Here is a 5,500-nt window from a genome sequence, read left to right as displayed (position 1 = left end):
GCCTCCGGCGCCACCGGTCCCAAGCACCATCCCCAAGCACCATCCCCGACCGCCACCCCCCGACCGCCACCAGCCGACCGCCACCAGCCGACCGCCACCAGCCGACCGCCACCAGCCGTTCGCGGTGTGCGCCTCCGGCGCCACCGGTCCCCAAGCACCATCCCCAAGCACCATCCCCGACCGCCACCCCCCGACCGCCACCAGCCGACCGCCACCAGCCGACCGCCACCAGCCGACCGCCACCAGCCGTTCGCGGTGTGCGCCTCCGGCGCCACCGGTCCCCAAGCACCATCCCCAAGCACCATCCCCGACCGCCACCCCCCGACCGCCACCAGCCGACCGCCACCCAGCGACCGCCACCCGCCGTTCGCGGTGTGCGCCGTTATCCGCCTCTCGGTGGTCCTTGCCGGGCGTGGGTCGGCGTCCGCTGTCGGTACTTTACGGGACCATAATTGGCCCGCGGACCAGCTAGCGGGGCTCTCTTGAGAGCTTACCCGCCTTCGCTGGTTCCCTGGTCGGCCACGAGTGGCGAGAATTCGGCCTCTTCGCCCGGAGCGCGGCTCAACTTCAGCGAAAATGCACTAAGTGCCAAAGCCCATTCATTTACAACGGCGTGTCCGCCAGAGGGCGCGTTTCCCGCCGCGGACCGGCCGGCGGGGCTCGTCGTAGAGCGTGTCCGCCTCTCGGTGGTCCTTACCGGGCGTGGGTCGGCGTCCGCTGTGGGTACGTTACGGGACCACGTTCGGCCCGCGGACCAGCCGGCGGGGCTCTCTTGAATGCTTGCCCGCCTTCGCTGGTTCCCTGGTCGGCCACGAGTAGCGAGAATTCGGCCTCTTCGCCCGGAGCGCGGTTCAACTTTTGCGAAAATGCACTAAGTGCCAAAGCCCATTCATTTACAACGGCGTGTCCGCCAGAGGGCGCATTTCCCGCCGCGGACCAGCCGGCGGGACCCGCTTGACTTCCTATCCGCCTTCGCTGGTTCCCAAGTCGGCCAGAATTCCGGGCCGCGATCGCTAACTCGCGGGACCGCAATTGGCCCGCGGACCAGCCGGCGGGGCTCTCTCGAGAGCTTACCCGCCTTCGCTGGTTCCCTGGTGGGCCACGAGTGGCGAGAATTCGGCCTCTTCGCCCGGAGCGCGGCTCAACTTTTGCGAAAATGCACTAAGTGCCAAAGCCCATTCATTTACAACGGCGTGTCCGCCAGAGGGCGCATTTCCCGCCGCGGACCGGCCGGCGGGGCTCGTCGGAGAGCGTGTCCGCCTCTCGGTGGTTCCTGCCGGGCGTGGGTCGGCGTCCGCTGTCGGTAGGTGACGGGACCCCGTTCGGCCCGCGGACCAGCCGGCGGGGCTCCATAGAAAGCTTACCCGCCTTCGCTGGTTCCCTGGTCGGCCACGAGTGGCGAGAATTCGGCCTCTTCACCTGGAGCGCGGAGCGACTTTTGCTAAAATTTTTCTAAGTGCCAAGGGCTCTCGCGCCGCGATGCGTCCGCCTCTGCTGGTTCCCCGGTCGGCCACGAGTGGCGAGAATTCGGCCTCTTCGCCCGGAGTGCGGCTCAACTTATTCGAAAATGCACTAAGTGCCAAAGCCCATTCATTTACAACGGCGTGTCCGCCAGAGGGCGCATTTCCCGCCGCGGACCAGCCGGCGGGGCTCTCTTGAGAGCGTGCCCGCCTCTGCTGGTTCCCCGGTCGGCCACGAGTAGCGAGAATTCGGCCTCTTCACCTGGAGCGCGGCTCGACTTTTGCCAATTTTTTTCTAAGTGCCAAGGGCTCTCGCGCCGCGATGCGTCCGCCTCTGCTGGTTCCCCGGTCGGCCACGAGTGGCGAGAATTCGGCCTCTTCACCCGGAGCGACTTTTGCTCAATTTTTTTCTAAGTGCCAAGGGCTCTCGCGCCGCGATGCGTCCGCCTCTGCTGGTTCCCCGGTCGGCCACGAGTGGCGAGAATTCGGCCTCTTCACATGGAGCGCGGCTCGACTTTTGCCATTTTTTTTCTAAGTGCCAAGGGCTCTCGCGCCGCGATGCGTCCGCCTTTGCTGGTTCCCCGGTCGGCCGCGAGTGGCGAGAATTCGGCCTCTTCGCCCGGAGCGCGGTTCAACTTTTGCGAAAATGCACTAAGTGCCAAAGCCCATTCATTTACAACGGCGTGTCCGCCAGAGGGCGCATTTCCCGCCGCGGACCGGCCGGCGGGGCTCGTCGGAGAGCGTGTCCGCCTCTGGGTGGTCCTTGCCGGGCGTGGGTCGGCGTCCGCTGTCGGTAGGTGACGGGACCATAATTGGCCCGCGGACCAGCCGGCGGGGCTCCATAGAAAGCCTACCCGCCTTCGCTGGTTCCCCGGTCGGCCACGAGTGGCGAGGATTCGGCCTCTTCGCCCGGAGCGCGAATCAACTTCAGCGAAAATGCACTAAGTGCCAAAGCCCATTCATTTACAACGGCGTGTCCGCCAGAGGGCGCGTTTCCCGCCGCGGAGCGGCCGGCGGGGCTCGTCGGAGAGCGTGTCCGCCTCTCGGTGGTTCTTACCGGGCGTGGGTCGGCGTCCGCTGTCGGTACTTTACGGGACCATAATTGGCCCGCGGACCAGCCGGCGGGGCTCTCTTGAAAGCCTACCCGCCTTCGCTGGTTCCCCGGTCGGCCACGAGTAGCGAGAATTCGGCCTCTTCGCCCGGAGCGCGGCTCAACTTCAGCGAAAATGCACTAAGTGCCAAAGCCCATTCATTTACAACGGCGTGTCCGCCAGAGGGCGCGTTTCCCGCCGCGGACCGGCCGGCGGGGCTCGTCGGAGAGCGTGTCCGCCTCTGGGTGGTCCTTGCCGGGCGTAGGTCGGCGTCCGCTGTCGGTACTTTACGGGACCATAATTGGCCCGCGGACCAGCCGGCGGGGCTCTCTTGAAAGCCTACCCGCCTTCGCTGGTTCCCTGGTCGGCCACGAGTAGCGAGAATTCGGCCTCTTCGCCCGGAGCGCGGCTCAACTTTTGCGAAAATGCACTAAGTGCCAAAGCCCATTCATTTACAACGGCGTGTCCGCCAGAGGGCGCATTTCCCGCCGCGGACCGGCCGGCGGGGCTCGTCGGAGAGCGTGTCCGCCTCTCGGTGGTTCTTACCGGGCGTGGGTCGGCGTCCGCTGTCGGTAGGTGACGGGACCATAATCGGCCCGCGGACCAGCCGGCGGGGCGCTCTTGAGAGCTTACCCGCCTTCGCTGGTTCCCCGGTCGGCCACGAGTAGCGAGAATTCGGCCTCTTCACCTGGAGCGCGGAGCGACTTTTGCCAAATTTTTTCTAAGTGCCAAGGGCTCTTGCGCCGCGATGCGTCCGCCTCTGCTGGTTCCCCCGTCGGCCACGAGTGGCGAGAATTCGGCCTCTTCACCTGGAGCGCGGCTCAACTTTTGCCAAATTTTTTCTAAGTGCCAAGGGCTCTCGCGCCGCGATGCGTCCGCCTCTGCTGGTTCCCCGGTCGGCCACGAGTAGCGAGAATTCGGCCTCTTCACCTGGAGCGCGGGCCGACTCCCGCCGATATGATCACATCATGATCCTATAGCAAGTGTCGTACAACCATAACATGATGTACAAAATAAATATATAAATATTAACATCCCCTATAAACATTCAATATATAAATATTAACATCACCTATAAACATTAAATATATAAATATTAACATCACCTATAAACATGATGAATACAATGTTTATAACCGAATGCTCACTTTATATTATTTGGCTGTAAATGCGAGCATAAGTTGTATATATCATGTATTTATCCACGAACCGTTAAAGAGATGTCAAGTCAGGCTACCTTAAGAGAGTCATAGTTACTCCCGCCGTTTACCCGCCTGTGTGCGAGAGGCGGTGTAATTTCTCTCCGTGTCCGCTGGAGGGAGGTATTTCCCCGTTACGACCTCCGGGAAGATCACCGGGACGCGGAGAACGCTTAGCCGGGGCGCTGGAAGCCTCCTCGGGCGTCAATAGTTGGGAAGAAAGCACCCCGAGGACCGGCTGGAGGTGCTGTGGAAGTTCAGCGGGCCGCGTAAAATGCTTAGCCGAGGCTCTGGAAGCCTCGTTCGTCTTAAACAGTGAGGAGGAAAGCACTCGGGGAACCGGCTGGAGGTGCTGTGGAAGCTCAGCGGGCCGCGTAAAACGCTTAGCCGGGGCTCTGGAAGCCTCCTCGGGCGTCAAGAGTTAGGAGGAATGCACCCGGGGAACCGGCTGGAGATGCTCTGGAAGCTCAGCGGGCCGCGTAAAACGCTTAGCCCGGGTGCTGGAAGCCTCCTCGGGCGTCAAGAGTTAGGAGGAAAGCCTGATGAGAACCGGCTGGAGGTGCTGTGGAAGCTCAGCGGGCCGCGTAAAACGCTTAGCCGAGGCTCTGGAAGTCTCCTCGGGCGTCAAGAGTGAGGAGGAAAGCACCCGGAGAAGCGGCTGGAAGTGCTGTGGAGGCTCGGCGGGCCGCGTAAAACGCTTAGCCGAGGCTCTGGAAGCCTCGTTCGGCTTAAACAGTGAGGAGGAAAGCACCCGGGGAACCGGCTGGAGGTGCTGTGGAAGTTCAGCGGGCCGCGTAAAACGCTTAGCCGGGGCTCTGGAAGCCTCGTTCGGCTTAGAAAGTGAGGAGGAATGCACCCGGGGAACCGGCTGGAGGTGCTCTGGAAGCTCAGCGGGCCGCGTAAAACGCTTAGCCGGGGTGCTGGAAGTCTCCTCGCGCGTCAAGAGTGAGGAGGAAAGCACCCGTGGAACCGGCTGGAGGTGCTGTGGAAGCTCAGCGGGCCGCGTAAAACGCTTAGCCGGGGCTCTGGAAGCCTCGTTCGGCTTAAACAGTGAGGAGGAAAGCAGCCTGGGAACCGGCTGGAGGTGCTCTGGAAGTTCAGCGGGCCGCGCAAAACGCTTAGCCGGGGCTCTGGAAGCCTCGTTCGGGTTGTAAAGTGAGGAGGAAAGCACCCGGAGAACCGGCTGGAGGTGCTCTGGAAGTCCAGCGGGCCGCGTAAAACGCTTAGCCGAGGCTCTGGAAGCCTCGTTCGGCTTAAACAGTGAGGAGGAAAGCACCCGGGGAACCGGCTGGAGGTGCGGTGGAAGCTCAGCGGGCCGCGTAAAACGCTTAGCCGGGGCTCTGGAAGCCTCGTTCGGCTTAAACAGTGAGGAGGAAAGCACCCGGGGAACCGGCTGGAGGTGCTGTGGAAGCTCAGCGGGCCGCGTAAAACGCTTAGCCGGGGCTCTGGAAGCCTCGTTCGGCTTAAACAGTGAGGAGGAATGCACCCGGGGAACCGGCTTGAGGTGCTCTGGAAGCTCAGCGGGCCGCGTAAAACGCTTAGCCGGGGTGCTGGAAGTCTCCTCGGGCGTCAAGAGTGAGGAGGAAAGCACCCGGGGAACCGGCTGGAGGTGCTTTGGAAGCTCATCGGCCAGCGGAAAACGCTTAGCCGGGGCTCTGGAAGCCTCCTCGGGCGTCAAGAGTTAGGAGAAAAAGCACCCCCGAGAACCGGCCGGGTCCTCCACGAACCGCGAAAAAGATGTCGAGTGCCG

This window comes from Syngnathus floridae, unplaced genomic scaffold (genome assembly GCF_059516105.1).
Source record: "Syngnathus floridae isolate MCC-2025c unplaced genomic scaffold, RoL_Sflo_1.0 HiC_scaffold_221, whole genome shotgun sequence".
Lineage (NCBI taxonomy): Eukaryota > Metazoa > Chordata > Actinopteri > Syngnathiformes > Syngnathidae > Syngnathus > Syngnathus floridae.
The sequence above is the reverse complement of the archived record's forward strand: the minus strand, read 5'-3'. Positions refer to the sequence as shown.